Below are 17,546 nucleotides of genomic sequence, written 5' to 3'. Positions count from 1 at the left end.
AACACATATCACTATTTTAAAAATATTAAACTTTAAAATTATATAACTTTGATGTAGATGTCGGTTTTTAGTAAAATTAATATTTTTAGAATTTTCTCATGAAGATCTATCAAATAAAATCCATATTGACTATGAAATTCTTAATAAAAAAAATTATTATTACTGTCGAAATTGATGTAAACAGTAATAATAACATGTTATTCTGTGTGACAGTAACATATTACTCTGTCTTACAGTAATATGTTACTCTGGTTTAAAATAACATGTTATTTTGACAATACTATCCAAAAAAAAAAAAAAAAATTTATTTTATCTTTATTCAATTATGTATTTTATCTTTAAAAAACTTAAGACATAAAATAAATTAAATTGTCATTATTACAAATAAGAATAATGTTTGAGAGCCACAATTTGTGTGGCTCAAATGGCTCAAAACTGCAAAACGACGTTGTTTTGGCATGTTTTGTGCTAAAAACGACGTCGTTTTGACAGTTTTGAGCCATTTGAGCTACAAAAATTGTGACCCTCTACCATTGCCCTACAAATAAAGGTCTAAGAAAAAGATTTTGACTTCTCACACATACAAACACCCATACGAAATGCACATAAATGAAACACAAAACAAATGAATGAATTAATTAATTAATTGCGTGATTGGGATTTTTTTTTATAAGTACAATCCACACCAGAGTTGGGATAAATTTCAACCACATTACATTTTTTATGGATAAATTATCAATAGGTTCTAATATTTGAAATTATTTTTTTTTATCAAATTCTATTAAACATAAGGTTTATGAAAATTGTCGTTAAAAATAATTTTTTTTGATATTTTTGTACATACGTCGCTAGAAATTAACAATTAATGATTTTTTTGTCACGATTTTATAAATTGTAGCGAAGACTTACAATTAATGACATTTTTTCGTACTGAAAATTTTAAACTGTCACTGAAAATTAAAAATTAGTGACTTTTTGTGACGATTTTTTTAAAATTATCACTAAAATTTATAATTAGTGATATTTTTTGTAATAATTTTTAAATTATTGTTGAAAATTAATAATTAATGATAGTTTTAATAATATTTGATGAAAATATATTATTAATTATTATAAGACTTATTTGATAATAGATTTACCTACCTAATAAGACCAACAGTAAGTGTTGTATTTTTATGTTTTATTTGACATTTCAACTTGGGGAAAAAATAAAAAATAAAAACCTGTGACATGGAACAGGAGCCTGGGAATGCCGAGTCGAGCGGCGGAGATGGCAGTCCAGGGGAAGAACATGTCGCTGACGATGCAATCGGCGCAGCGTTCTCGAAGGAGTTGCTCGATAGGTTCTTGGAGCTTCTCGATAGCCTTGAAAAGCTTTAGGCTCATTTCGAAGGAGATGGAGAGTTGATTCTCACATCCCTCCGGCAAGCCGAACTCGGATGTGGGTAATTCGAAGGTATGGAAGTCGACTTCATGACCTAATGATTGGTCTTGCTCGATGCTTTTCTGGTAGAGTTTTGCGTAATATGGTGTTATTATTATGGTGACTTTAGCTCCGTGAGCTGCAAACACTCTCGCTGCGTCCATCATTGGAATTAGGTGCCCTCTGGCTGTTATACATGGCAAGAAGAACATTTCTACTTTACCATCTTTAGAATCCATCGAGAGAGAGAGAGAGAGAGAGAGAGAGAAAAGCAGCAATGACACTTGATCGATCCCAAATTCTAAATAGCAAAGCACTCATGGTGTGTTTGGTTGGAGGATTTGGGGAGGGATTTGGAAAGGAAAAGGGAAAAGGTGTGTGAAACTATGTGAAATTTAGGCATTTTTTCATTTCCCTTTCCAAATCCCTGCTCAAATCCCTCAACCAAACACAACATCAAGCTATAAAATATAGGGTAAATTACGTTGACACGCATGTGGTTTATATTTATTATAATTTTCTCACTCATTTCTTAAAAATTATATCTCTTTTTTTTAAGTTTAAAGTTTCATTACAAATTATCTCATGAGATTTAAAGTTTCATAACAGTTTCTCTTCACCGTAATAATCATTATACATAAAATTAAATTAACAGAAGAATCAATATAATTTTTTAAATATAAAATAAAAACTATAATAAATGTAAATTTCAAAAAATGTGAGTATAATTTATTCTAAAATATAACCAGCGGTCTGGTCAACAAGTGTTGCTTGCATATAAATAAAAGATAAAATATTTATAAAATATGAAACCCATATTGTCGACTAGCACCAGGCTCACGCGGCCACCCGAACATCAATTCATGATTTTAATTTTGACATCCAGCATGAGGCTCACGCGGCCACCCCGAAATAAATTCATGACTTCAACTTTGATAACGATATTTCAACAGCTCTTCAAAGAAACATTTTTGGTCCATACAATTGTATTTACTAACCCAAGCTGAACAGCAGCAGCGGGTTTAACAGCTTCTCCCTAAATTTTTAGGATAAATTGTTGAGTTTTCAACATCTAGAATGGTCTCTTTTTAATTCTTCTTTTTTACCGCTGTGGACGTTTTTTTTCTTTTAACTCCAATTTCCAGCGCTAATCGATGTATCAGAAGGCAATGAAGGCAGGGACGATGGCGATGACAACGACAACGGCGGAGTTGGATTTTATTTTTGTGTAGTTTTTTTTTTTTTTTAATGAGAAATTTGAAGTTTTTCTAGATCGGAATTGACTTTTTAACAAATTTTATAGATAATTAATATCAAATTTAATAGGATTTTTATATATTACTCAAATATTTTATCAAAACTTTTCACTTTTCATGTAACTTCTTATGTGGCATGATGAGTTTTATCATTTTTTTTTTTAATATGATAGGTCTCATATATACACGTGACATTTGTGAGGACGTATTTTTTTAGGGACAACACATGACCAAGGTGACGCCGGAGTGTCAGCTGAGATACCACGTGGTCTAGTTCTGACGTTGAGGTGATCTCGGTTAGGCCGAGGTTATCTGTGGAGATATCGGCATCCGGGATGAACGGATAAAAGACAAGAGTCTTAGATGACATCAAGCTACCTATTTGGATAGAGATGGGACTCTTGAGGAATTTTATCTTAATCTGAATAGTGTGAGTTGTGATAGATGTTATCCTTATAAAAGATAGAGTCCCATGAAGTAAAACTTTTAGGGGAAGCTGGACACTGATCATTATAAAAGTGAGACTCTCGTGGGTCTAAGGTATGGTTTTATGGGTGATATATTGGAAGCTGTAAGTTCTTTCTTGTGAGTTAAGCACAATTGGCTATCTTTGAGAGACAATTACTAACTTGATTGTCAGGGTTCCCCTGGGTGGACGAACCACCACCGAATTCTTATCTTTCTGTGACAGATTGTTCGGATTTAATCTATTATGTCGGTGCTCTCCTACTGAGTTTTCCTGTTGGGCTGTGTGGTCAAAAATCAACACACACAATTTGGCGCCGTCTGTGGGAACGTATGGAGAATAAATAGCCAGTAATGGACAGAAAGAAAATGCCGAGGATGACATCCCTAGCGGGAGTAGTAAGCATGTCGATGCTAATGTAGAGGAGGAAAACTGTAATGAAGAACCTCGGGATCAGAATCCAGGGGAGAAGGACGTCGGCCAAGAGGGAGACCCGCTGAAGAAAGCAGGCCGAGATGAGTATTACAACGAAAACGACTTCCAGGTATGGAAAGACAGATGCTTGAGGAGTGACGGCGAGATGAAGGGAATGACAAACAAGTTGGCAGACCTACAATCGATTCTCAACTTCATGATGTAGAATAACGTCATGCAGCCACCAGTTCTATTGAAGGACACGCTGATTCCAGCGACCAAGAACGATGCCTAGAAAACAGAGCAGAAAGCCATCCCAGCAGTCCCTCAGCATGACAAGGTAAAGGAACGCTCACATCGGCCTTCACGGGATGCCAAGCGAGCAGAGTCAATGAGGGGAGAGTCTCAGAGGACGCTTCATACCAAATGAACGTATGTCAAGGAACATTGGCATGTTCAAGGGAATGAACTTTGTTTTGATATGGTAAATGAAGAGAAGTCGAAAAGGACTTATAACAACACTGGGAGCAACGCACCAAAAAGGCTGAAATCCATTGATAGTCGAGTTCCTGGTCGGACTAAGAAGGATTTGAGGGACTACCTCCAGAGGAAGCGGCAGAATGCCGAGGTCACATCCCCAGTCAAGCCGGAACGCTGTTCTCGGTAGAGTTGGATAAGTTTGAGGCCCCAAAAAGGTTTCATATGCCAAGGTTCCAAATATATGACGGTAAGTCTGATTCAAACTTTCATGTCAGCCTATATTTGAATTCAATGGCACTGTATACCGAGAACGAACTGCTGCTCTGCAAGGTGTTCCTCCCATCATTTGGGGAAATCTTATCAGATTGGTTTCACAAGTTGCCGAAAGGAACTTTGAAAAGTAGGGAAGGCTTGGCCGAGATGTTTGTGGCCAGGTTATTATAAACAAATTGAAGCCGTTGAGGGTAGACTCCTTGATGGCTTTGAAAATTGGCGAGGGTGAAAGCCTTAGGGCTTATGCTAAAAGGTATTATGAGGTGTTCAACCGAATACCAAGATGCAACCAGGAGTTGGCGGTCATATCTTTTTAAGAACGGCCTAGAGGATGATTGTATGCTTCGAAAGATGCCGGCAAAGACTCTGCCAAAAAGCATGGAGAAGCTCATGGTAAGGATCGAGAAATATGCCAGAGCAGAAGAGGATACACCAGGAACAAACAAAGGAGGAGAAGATAAACGGTTCGCCGAAGTGAGGCCGAGGTAATACTAGATATAACAGGCAAGAAATATAACTGAGGGCTGCACAGGCAGTCACTGCTGTGTTCCGGATCCCGGTTTATAAAGTTTTAGAAAGGATCAGGAACTAGTCGTATTACAGAGCGCCAGAGAGGATCCCTGGCGAATTTATGGGGAGAAGTCTGGGGAAGCACTGTGCCTATCACAATGAAGATGGACACCTGACGCAGGGTTGTAGAGCCCTAAAGGTGCATTTGGAAGATCTGGTCAGATAAGATCACTTAAAAGATCTAGTAGATGAGTCCTGAACGAGGAAAGAGCAGGGAAGGCTGCCCCAGGCACCAGCAGCACCACCTCCACCAGCGCCACAACCGCAAGTAGACGAAGCTCGAGTGATCAACGTGATTCACTCGAGGGTCAATGAGAACGAGATATGTGGGGAGACTCAGAGGGTGAAGCACTTACAACATGTGTATCAGTTCCAGCAAAAGAAGCCTAGGACAGACGAGTACCAGGGACCAATGGTGTCCTTTACTAAAGTCGACCTAGACATTGTGCAGCATCCATACAACGATGCTCTGGTAGTATCCCTCAGGATTAGAAAATGCCAAGTAAGGCGCATTCTGATTGACCAAGGAAGATCTTGTGACATCATTCATGTTAGATATTACAAGGAGCTCGCCCTTCATCGAGACGATTTGGAGCAGTCCAACAACCCAATGGTCGAGTTCAATGGAACGCCGACATGGCCCCTGGGAGTAATAAATTTGGAGGCGCAGGTAGGCACCAAGAAGGTAAACACAGAGTTCACAGTAATTGACACCCCCTCCCCTTACAATGTTATCTTAGGAAGGCCATGGTTGCACGTAGTAAGGGCTATTCCCTCAACACTACACCAGCTATTGTGGTTCCTAACGGAGCATGGAATTGAGGAAGTCAGAGGGAATCAGGTGCAGGCAAATAATTGCTCCATAGCAGTAATGAAATTCACCTGCAATGTGCTAAAAAAAGAAACAGTAGAGATTGAGGACGAGGATATGAAGGTCCTGGATGACGTAGGCAAAGAGTCAGCCAACAAAAGCGAGAAAGCCTTAAAGAAGATCCTGGTCCAACAAGGGGATGAAGAGCATTTCTTCCTTCTTGGCTCAGGATTGGCTGAGGAGGAGGAGAAAGAGTTAGAGTCATTCGTGCAAGAAAACATAGATGTGTTTGCCTAGACGCCATACGAGATGCTTGGCATTGATCCCGAGGTCACTTGCCATTGACTAAATGTAGACAGGTCGGCTAAACCTGTCATTCAACGAGCAAGGAGGCTGTAGACACCCCATTTTGACCAGCCCTAAAACTTAGGCGTTTTATATTGATTACCCAATGATGACAATTAGAATGTGTTCCCCAGTAGTCCTCAACAAGAAAAATGGAATTTAAGCTTTAATCCCGACCTTCACACATTTTTGGCTAAACTATTTTAAACCTTAAAACCCTCTTTTCAAAATATTTTTTCAAATGTTTCTTCGATGTTCCGAGACTTCCTTTTTAATTAAAATATTACACTTTTTAGTAAATCGAGTAAGGACAAAATAGAGATAAATGGAAGGAATGTGAACTCTTTAAAAAAAATATTAGGTGGCGACTCTGAGATCTGATGACTCAGTCCATTTCTGGCAAAAAGTTTTGCAATAAAATGGATTTTCTAAAAGTTGTCAAATCTGGATTCTCATCTATGTTTCACATTGCACTAATGAGAGTAAATCAAAGAGACTGAGGGTCCGAATTGTTTAACGCGCACGGGTATCTCCCAGGCATGTTATAGAGGCCGACATTGGTTCATGTGGAGGTAGTAGAGGAGGAAGTGGACAAATTGTTGGAGGCCAAAGCCATTCGGGAGGTAAACTACCCAACTTGGTTATCAAACATAGTTGTTGTGAAAAAGAAGAATGGGAAGTGGAGGGTCTGCGTGGACTCCACCAGCCTGAATAAGGTTTGTCCCAAAGACAGTTTCTCACTCCCCAAGATCGATCAATCAATGGATACCACTTCAGGGCATGGAAGGATGAGCTTCCTTGATGCTTACAAGGGGTACCATCAGATAGCAATGTATCTCCCCGACGAGAAGAAGACTGCATTTATCACCCCAAAAGGGCTGCATTGCTACAGAGTGATGCCTTTCGGGTTGAAAAATGCAGGAGCAACCTACCAGAGATTAGTAACCAAGATGTTCAGACATCTGATTGGAAAAATAGTGGAAGTGTACATTGATGACATGGTCGTGAAGACAAAAGAACCTGAGAATCACTTGGCCAACTTAAAAGCAGTTTTTGATATCCTTAGAACATATCGGCTCCGACTTAATGCTTTGAAATGCGCATTTGGAGTTGGGTCTGGTAAGTTCCTGGGATACTTGGTTACCAGAAGGGGTATTGAGGCAAGCCCAAATCAAATCAAGGCTATCCTGGACTTAAAGGGCCTGACATTGGCAAAACCGGTACAAATGTTGATTGGAAGGGCCGCAGCCTTGAACAAATTTTTAAGCAAAAGTTTAGATAAGTATAAACCATTTTTTAGTTTGTTGAAAAAGGCCATAGATTTCTTGTGGATAGAGGAATGCGAAGTCACCTTGGCCAACTTAAAAAAGTACCTGACAATAGCTCCAATTCTTTCAAATCCAGTACCTAAAAAGGAGCTATTCTTAAACTTGGCCATTTTAGAGCACGTAGTGAGTGCAGTGATAATCAGAGAAGAGAAAAGGGAACAAAGGACAGTGTACTATGGGAGTAAAACCTTAGCAAGTGTAGAAACCAGGTATTTACCCTTGGAAAAGTTAACATTAGCCCTGGTGATGGCTTCAAAAAAATTGAATCATTACTTCCAAGCCCACATGATTGTGGTGTTGACTGAGCATCCATTGAAATCCTTGTTACAGTAGGGAGATCTGACATACAGGGTAGCCAGATGAGCAGCGGTGTTGGGCCAGTATGACTTACAGTTTAGATCCAAAACGGCAATCAAAGGCCAGGTTTTGGCCGACTTTGTAGTCGAGTTCACCCCTAGTGCCATCCCACGTCGGGCTCCAGTGAGCTGCGAATTAGGGTGTCTAGGGGGACAAGAGGAGACCCAGCTGGGAATGAAAAGCCCCACAGCAGAGCAGAAGAAAGAAGAAAAACCCAAGCCTTGCGATATCTACATCGGTGACTCCTTCCGTCTATTTGTTGATTGGAGTTCAAATCGTCAAGGAGCGGGGGTAGGAATAGTGTTGGTATCACCAGATGGGCGAATTCTGGAAAAGTCTATCCGTTTGGGGTTCAAAGCCTCAAACAATGAAGTAGAACATAAGGCACTAATCGCAGGGTTAAAGTTAGCAGCAGGAATGGAAGCCGATGAGGTGGTAGTCTTCTATGACTCCCAACTTATTATGAACCAGGCAACATGCGAGTATGCAGCCCAAGATGAAAGAATGATAGCCTATGTCAAGGAAGTTGTTGGACTGCTAGCCTTGTTTCAGGATTGCCGACTACAACACGTTAGCCAAGATGACAACAACCATGTTGTAACATGCCCGGGGGGTACCCGTGTGCGTTAAACAGTTCGGACCCCCGAGATCTCTTCGATCTATTCTCACGAGTGCAATGTGAAACATAGATGAGAGTCCAGTTTTGGCAACTTTTATTGAAAATCCATTTTATTACAATTTTGTCAAAAATGGACTGCGTCATCAGATCTCAGAGTCGCCACCTAATATTTATTTTGGGAAAATTAGGAAACCCATGACTCGTGCCAAAGCTACTGTTCGTCGTAACCAAGGATACTTGGCTCGGAACCTTAGGTATGAGAGGGGAAGGTCAATAATGAGCACCCCCGCCCACCCGATCAAAGATCGGCCTTTACTAACCATGATATGAAATTTATTTTATTTATATGTTCATGTTCTGATTAGTTAATAAATCCTAAAATTTACTATGTGAAGCATACAAGTATAGACTATGCCATTCATTTTGGAACAATTTGATATCATGCATTTTGAAAGAGTTTTGACGATGTACAACCCAAATAAATTGAGTTTACAAGCATGAAAAATCAACATCATTCCAAATTAAGCGACACAACCTCCATCCACTGGCATTCATAGAGTTATATCACATAAGCAACTAGCCTCATGGTAGAATGCTAGACATAGTAAGAAAAACACGCACACATGGGATGCTAAAGCATAAAAACTCACATGTTTGATGTCCCACGAACAAGCTGCAAAACAAAGTTAGTAAAATATGCATGATCTTATATACAAAACCCTAATGCAATTCACTCATGAGATGCAACTAAAGATTCGGCTTCTAAAATATGATATGTGAATCATCTCAAGAACATGAGGTAGCGCACATAATCACATAGGAATTGATTAAATCCACAAATGCAAACTTAGCCGAATCAAGATGCATGAAACATGGATGCAAAGCATAACTATGATGAAAAATAAATATGATGTTTATGTACAAATAAAGAAAGCAAGTAAAAGAACGGGATGGAAAGAAGCGGGGCGGGGAATTATTACAACATTTTAAAGAATAATTACAAACCGAATTAGAGAGGGATGAGGAGAATATTACAACAAAATAAAAACCTCACAATACACTCAAAATAAAATAAATAAATAAAATAAAAGCTTCATGTTCTTTAGAACCGCCGGCGGAAATTGGCCAATATTGGAAGATTACGCCATCTTGTTCGGAAGAAGCTAACCGACCGGCCAAATAGGCCGGCCGGCGAACTAGGCCAAGCAAAACCTGTCTTGTTGCAAAACCAAGAAAAGGAACAAACAAAAAAAAAAATATGTAGGTGGCTCAACTAACCACTACCGGTTAGATTAAAAAAGAAAATAAATATAAAATAAAATAAAATAAGTGCAAACTCACAATATAAACCTAAAGCAATAAAACAAATATAAGATAGAACATGCAAGATTATAACAGAACTAATATGAGACTAATACACGAAAAAAAAATAAATGTGAGGTAAAACATGCAAGATTACAACAAAACTAATATGAAATTAAAGTATGCGAATAAAAATAAATAAATAATTATGAGCTAAACAAACCACTAGGATTATAACAACATACTATGAAATATAAAGTAAGAAAATAAATATGAGATAAACAACTACTTGGATTATAACAAAACACAATGAAATAAGAAGTAAGAAAATAAATATAAGATACAAAATATAAGAAAATGAAAGATTAAAAATTCACCTTCCAAAGAAAGATTGGACTTCTTGATTTCCAAACTTCCTCTTGATTACCCTCAAGTGTAGGAAGTGTGTTCTCAAATCCTTAATTCAAAATTATGGAGTTTATGGAGTTTGTGGTATGAAAAGTGGTTAACTCTCTAGTTTTTTTTCACTTTCAATCACTAAACATTCTTCCTTATGGTCGAGGCAATTGATCTTTGGCTATATCAGAATTTTTGGAGTGGTTTTGGTGTATGGAAATGAGGAATTTCAGCAGCTATGGAAGGTATGAGGTGTATATGGAAGATAGGAATATTTTTGGTTCAAAAACTCAATTTTTCTCTCTTTTTTCACCATTTTCTCACTCCTTTCTCTTCAATTTCGTGGTCCTCCTCCTCTCTTACAATATGATCATTCTATATAGGCAATGAGGGAGAGTAAAGGTCAAAAAGAAGGTGGGAGACAAGGTGGGAGACAAGAATGTGATAGGAGGGCAAATTTTCAAGGTGGTTGCATGGGATACTCCTTTATGGATGCAAACAAAACCTCTTTTTGACAATGGAGGATGATTAGGTATAATGGAGGATGAGTGGATGCACTTGAATGGCTCAAAAAATAGGTAAATGGGTTGCCCCAACCGAACCAAAACCAAGAAAAATGGGCTATTGTTGTTTTGGGTCGAATCAACAAAATCTGCTTTTAATCCCAACTTCAAATGGACATATCTCTGCCATATGGACTTGGTTTTAGGCAGTTCTTGGGTCTAAATTGAAGCCCCAAAAGTCTACTTTCCAATGGTGGTGGCCTCACATTTAAATTCCAAGTGTACAAAGAGATATGCCTAATTTAGTGAAGGCTGTCTCGGGCTGGGTCAACAAAATCTGCTCTTAAGCTTCACTTCAAATGGGCATATCTCCCTTATTTAGACTTGGTCTAAGGTGGTTCTTGGGTCTAAATTGAAGCCCCAGAAGTCTACTTTCCAATGGTGGTGGCCTCACATTTAAATTCCAAGTGTACAAAGAGAAATGCCTAATTTAGTGAAGGCTGCTCATTTCCTTCTTAATGATTTGATACTCATCCTTTTCCTAAACCTGCTTTCTTTCATCCCCTCCTATTTCCTTCAACTCCAAACCTATAAAGAAGATATTTTTAAATATTTTTCAAAAATTTCACCTCCCTTCCATTTATTTCCAGTTTGTCCTTTTTACTGAAAAGTGCAATATTTTAATCGAAATGGGAGCCTCGGGACATCGTAGAAACATTTAAAAAAAAACATATTTTGAAAAGAGGGTTTTAAGGTCTAAAATAGTTTGGCCAAAAAATGGGTGAAGGTTGGGATTAAAACTTAAATTCCATCTTTCTTACTGAGAATTTTGTGAGAAACACATTCTAATTGTCATCATCGGGTAATCAAAAGAAAGCGCCCAAGTCTTAGGGCCGGTCAAAAATGGGGTGTCTACACATGTCGATGCGTTGGTTAACCTGGCTAGTGCAATGAAGTCAAGGGAGGCAAGGACAATAATGGTTGATTATTTGTCAGGCCCAAGTGTGGAACCACTAAGCACAGAGTATGAAGCAATGTGTGTGGAAATAGGTCCAAGTTGGATGGAAGCAATAGTGATGTTTCTTAGGGACGACAAGCTACCAGATGATCACAAAGAGGCGCATAAAACCAGACTGAAGTAGGCATGGTTTAGCCTAACAGTAGAAGGACATCTCTACAGAAGGCCTTTTTCTGGTCCCCTTTTGAGGTGTGTGCATCGCTCCCAAGTTGAAGATTTCTTGTATAAAATACATGAAAGGGTATGTGGTGCATAAAACCAGACTGAAGTAGGCATGGTTTAGCCTAACAGTAGAAGGACATCTCTACAGAAGGCCTTTTTCTGGTCCCCTTTTGAGGTGTGTGCATCGCTCCCAAGTTGAAGATTTCTTGTATAAAATACATGAAAGGGTATGTGGCAGCCATGCTCCGGGCAGATCACTTCCTCATAGGGCCATTACTCAGGCGTACTGGGGGCCCTACATGCAGAAGGATGCTGAAACCTATGTCAGAAAGTGCGAAAAGTGTCAGAGGTTTGCACCTTTAATACATCAACCAGCAGCAGACTTGAACCCAGTGTCCAGCCCTTGGTCATTTGCCTAGTGGGGCATGGATCTTGTTGGACAACTGCCCCAAGCAACTGGGCAAAGGTAGTTTATGCTAGTAGCAACTGATTACTTCACAAAGTGGGTAGAAGTTGAACCCTTTGCGAAGATTCGAGATATTGATATGAAGAACTTCATATGGAAGAATATCATCACCAGGTTTGGGATTCTAAGGGCAATAATAGTAGACAATGGCACATAGTTTGACAGTAAGTTAATAAAAAGATTTTGTACAAAGTACAAAATCAAGAGCTACTACTCTACTCCAAGTTTCCCTCAGAGTAATGGTCAGGCAGAAGCATCCAATAAGGCTATCTTGGATGTGATAAAAAAGAGGCGAGAAGCATCAAAGGGAAAATGGGTGGAAAAGTTGCCCAATGTACTCTGGGCATATCGGACTATGCCGAGAAGATCAACTGGGGAGTCTCTATTTGCCATGGCTTATGGCACTGAAGCAGTTATCCCACTAGAAGTCGGCATTCTAGGGATCAGAATGCAGGGAGTGGAAAATGATACTAATGAGGCATTTTTAGCCCGAGATCTAGACCTACTGGAGGAGAAAAGAGAAAGAGAGCAACAATTCAGCTGGGGGCATACCAGCAACAACTTGTTAGGGCTTACAACAAGAAGGTCAACCCAAGAGAGTTCAAAGTTGGGGACCTTGTGCTGAGAAAAGTAGTCGACAACAAGAAGTATCTTAGGGAGGGCAAGCTAGGCCTAAATTGGGAGGGGCCTTATAGAATCATCTCGGTCACCAGCAATGGAGCATATCGGTTTGAGAACAGTGATGGGAAAGAGTTGCCAAGACCCTAGAACACTTGCAACTTGAAGTTTTTCTATCATTAAATTTTTTGTTTTTCGAAGTTTATGTTATTAGCTGAAGTAATAGTAAAATTTTAGTTTGATTTTTATGAATTTGAAATTTGTATGATAGGGCTAACCAGTCCTACGGCGATGTTTTTGAATGAAACATGACAAATAACTTAGACTTATTATATGGAAGAGTTGAATTATACTTGCATATAATAAAGTTGAACTAAGTTGGCAATGCTTTCGAATGAAACATGACGAATAACTTAGACTTATCATATGACAGAGTTGAATTATACTTGCATATAATAGAGTTGAACTAACTTGGCGATGCTTCCGAATGAAACATGACGAATAACTTAGACTCATTATATGGTAGATTTAAATTATACTTGCCTATAATGGAGTTGAACTAATTGAACTAAGTTGATTAACGGAGAAACTAAGGTTGAAACACCTCGGGGAGCCTTTGTTTGAATCTAGTCCGAGTTTGTGAAATGACTAGCGAGGCGTAGGATAAGTGGGATCCAGAAATGGAAAAAGTGAAATACCACTATTTTTAACATTATTTTACTTATTCCATGAATCGGAGGGAGGGCACTGCCCCTCTTTTTGGACCCAAGTCCCGCCATAGGCGGAAGACATTGTCAGGTGGAGAGTTTGGCTGGGCGCGGTGCATCTATTGAAAGATAACGCAGGTGTCCTAAGATAAGCTCAACGAGAATAGAAATCTCGTGTGGAACAGAAGGGTAAAAGCTCGTTTGATTTTGATTTCCAGTACGAATATGAAACCCTGAAAGCGTGGCCTAACGATCTTTTAGACCTTCAGAATTTGAAGTTAGATAACTGGCTTGTGGTAACCAAGCGTTCATAGCGATGTTGCTTTTTGATCCTTCGATGTCGGCTCTTCCTATCATTGTTAAGCAGAATTCACCAAGTGTTGGATTGTTCACCCACTAATAGGAAATGTGAGCTGGGTTTAGACCATCGTGAGACAGGTTTGTTTTACCCGACTAATGGCAGCGTCGTAATAGTAATTCAACCTAGTACGAGAGGAACCGTTGATTCACATAATTAGTTATTGCGATTGGTTGAAAAGCCAGTGGCGTGAAGCTACCGTGCGATGGATTATGACTGAACGCCTTTAATTTAGAATTCGGGCTAAAAGCGACGCTTGTGCCCGCCGCCCACTTGCCGATCCGCAATAGGTGTCGTCCGTCCCCTAAAGGCACGTGTTGTTGGTAAAGCTCGCGGAGCAGATGAGTTATGCGGGCCGCCTTAAAGTACAATTCCTATTTAGAGCAGCGGGTAAAATCCTTTACAGATAACTTTAATACACGACGGGGTATTGTAAGTGGTAGAGTGGCCTTGCCGACACGATCCACTGAGATTCAATCCTTTGTCGCTTTGATTCATCCCTCCCCCCTCCCTGTACCTCCTTTGATCAATTGCCCATGAGGTTTAGAACATATAATATAGCCTAAGTGTGTGCCTCGACACACAAAAACGATTTACTTGCATGCCGAAAAGAAATTCCTAAGGCCTACGAGGATAAAAGAATTTTAGTTACACAAAAATTTTCAATAAAGCTGCTATTTAAGGATTTCAATGATACTCCATATAGAAAAGTATATCAATCGATATTCTAGAATTTTTTTTTTTTTTGAAACAGCCAAAAGGAAAATTTATGGATAATGATCAAGCAAATACATAGACAATTATCAATAAAAAGAAAGCTCGAGCCCAACTAAGTTGGCACCGAGAAACAAACAAAGAAATAAAAATCACCACCCACCCAAAGTTGGTAAGACACTAACTCAAAGCACAAGGGAGAACTATATCAGCAGCCTAAAACAATTTTACTCCCCAAGCTGCATCTGATTTGGCTCAGATTGGTCAACAAGTCTAGAATAGTGAAGTGATAATCCTTAAATCTTTGATTAAGCCACATTGGAACTCTAATCTGAATCAAATCACAAACTTCCACCAACTTAGGTGTAGCAGACTCAAAAATGCACTTATTTCTAAGTTTTCACAATGACCAAAAGACTGCCAAGTGGATGACCTTCCAAATTAATTTTTCTTTTCTGTTCAATTGATCACAATCTCACCACTGAAGTACAGCTTCTATAGAATCTGGAAGAGCTCCTTGCATCTCCCACCAATTCAACATTGCAGCCCATTCCTTCCATGAAAAATGGCAATGCAGCAGCACATGACAGATCGATTCAATCTCTATTTTACAGAAAACACAGAGTGCTGGAGCATTAGCTTGAATCACTCTAATTTTCTAAAGAAATTTTGCTAACTTGACTCTGTTTTTCCAGGCTAACCAACATAAAAATTGAACTTTTAGAGGTGCAAATCTATTCCAGATTAACTTACAAGTATTAAGGGGCAGACCAAGGGAGACAACTTCACTTCTATAGGCAGAGGAGACAGAAAACAGACCAGAATCTGCTGCCAACCAGACTAGTTTGTCTTCCAGATCATCACATAAACCAGAAACAAATGGCAGAAGCACTTTGAGTCTGCTAACTTCCCTCCCTTCCCACTCGTACAGCCTTCTTCTAAATTGAAAGTTCCAATTCCCTGAAGCAACACTTCTGTCATACAATGATCTCAGGGATTTCTCCTTATCTAGCACCAATCTGTAAAGAATAGGAAATTCAACTTTGAAGCGGTGATTGCTGCACCAATAGTCTTTCCAGAAGTTGGTTCTTATACCATCCCCTAGCTTGATATGAACATTGTTATAATAGAACATCGACAGATTGTTATTTCTTTCTAGTATGGAGATTATGCCTTTCCACACACAAGACTGCCTACTGCTTGAAGTAGAAGAGGGACACAATCTTTTAACATCCAGATTGTACTTGCTGCATATGATCTTTCTCTACAAAGCATCTTTCTCTTTGCCAAACCTCCACCACCATTTTAATAACATACAATCATTGACCAACCTGATTCTCCTAATGCCTAGGCCTCCCTACTTCACACTCTTTGCTAGGTCATCCTATTTAACCAGGTGAATTGGTTTTCTTGATTGTGACCCACCCCAAAGAAAAGAAGCTTGCAGCTTCTCATATTCCTTTGATACCCCTGCAGGCATTTTGAATAGAGATAAATAGAACAATGGTAAGGCAGAGGTTACAGACTTTAGTAGAGTGAGTCTCCCTGAGAATGAAAGCTACTTCCTTTTCCATCATGCTAGTCTGTTTATGACTTTATCAAGAACTGTTTTCCAAGTTGACTTGTTATTTGGATTAGCCACCAAAGGCATACCCATGCACTTCAAAGGAAATGCCTTGAAATTGCAGTGTAGTTTTGATGAAAAACTGGATAAAGACTCCTCTAGAACATTAATTCCATACACCTGACTCTTATGATAGTTTGGTCTACATCATACAAATTTCGAATGTATACTTTACTTTCGGAATAATATTTCAAATAAATATTCCATGTAAATAGCATTTTTCATTTTATTTTTGATCAGCAATAATATTACTGAAGTTATTCAGACAACCATGAGAATTTGAGGGGATCATGGGGCTCACCATGAGTTGCGTTTCGATAATTCAAATCTTTTCTTTTGTAAAGTTCTTGAAAAAAATAGATTGTTCCGATAATCGTAACAATTTTATTTTATTGTGTTTGTCTCCCAAAACATCGATATAATAAAATAAAATTGTTATGATTATCAAATCAATCTATTTTTTTAGATCAAAACGAGATACGTTGTAACCTCCACAGAGCACTCAAGTTCTCTCAATATATTTATTTTTTTTGTTTAATTTCTACGTGCTTATCCATTTTAGGCACGCATGTAGTCAAATATATATATATATATATATATATATATATAATGATAAGGCAGCAATAAAAAATTCGGTAGAATTGTTATTGAAGGATTTCAATAATACTACTCTCTCCTCCCAATATATTAGTCTCTTATTTCATTTTTTATTATCTCAAAATATTAGTCTATTTTCAAAATTAAGTACAAAAATAATATAAATTTCCTATTATGCCCTTCTTTTAAATTCATTAATAACATAAAAAGTACAATTATGACATTGATATTTCCCCAAAAAATGTATTATCAAAGGAAAATTTTAAAAAATCAATTTTTTTTTTAAAGTGCAATAATTGTACTTTCAAAAAAAAATTGAATTCTCTAAAAAGAACCATTATTTTCAGAGAAATGGATTACACAAAACAATACATCTACCAATATGGTGGATTTGACTCACATTATAAAAATTTCGAAACTACACATTTCGTCTCAATTTCGAGCTAAATATTTCAAGTAAACACCATTTTATTTTTTATTTGTTTTTTTATCAATAATATTACTAAGGTTAGTCAGGCAAATCCAAGTAGATTACTAGGGAAAAATAAATAAATAAATATATAGCAAACACTTAGCATTAGGGTTGCAAACGAACCGAGCCGAGCTCGAACTGAGCTTGGCTCGTTTACTTATTGAGCTCGTTTATTGAGTTCGAGCTCGGCTCGATAATTTTTTTAATACTATTTATATTATTTAATATATAAATAATTTATTTATTAATTTAAATAAAGATAAACGA

General features: G+C 38.2%; 1 long non-coding RNA gene and 1 pseudogene across 1 annotated transcript; one reads left to right on the top strand and one right to left on the bottom strand.

The window, feature by feature from the left end:
* Window positions 1-9,204: 9,204 nt before the first annotated feature.
* Window positions 9,205-10,392, bottom strand: LOC145801931 (uncharacterized). The gene is made up of 2 exons (XR_014343833.1): window positions 10,022-10,392; window positions 9,205-9,554 (listed from the first exon to the last, which is right to left on the bottom strand). It is a non-coding gene; the product is annotated as an uncharacterized LOC145801931 (long non-coding RNA).
* A 3,012-nt stretch (window positions 10,393-13,404) lies between these two features.
* Window positions 13,405-14,368, top strand: LOC145803368 (25S ribosomal RNA; annotated as a pseudogene).
* Window positions 14,369-17,546: the final 3,178 nt, after the last annotated feature.

The sequence above is a fragment of the Camellia sinensis genome, chromosome 11 (genome assembly GCF_055761805.1).
Source record: "Camellia sinensis isolate YWXY chromosome 11, ASM5576180v1, whole genome shotgun sequence".
Taxonomy (NCBI): Eukaryota; Viridiplantae; Streptophyta; class Magnoliopsida; order Ericales; family Theaceae; genus Camellia; species Camellia sinensis.
The sequence above is the reverse complement of the archived record's forward strand: the minus strand, read 5'-3'. Positions and strand labels throughout refer to the sequence as shown.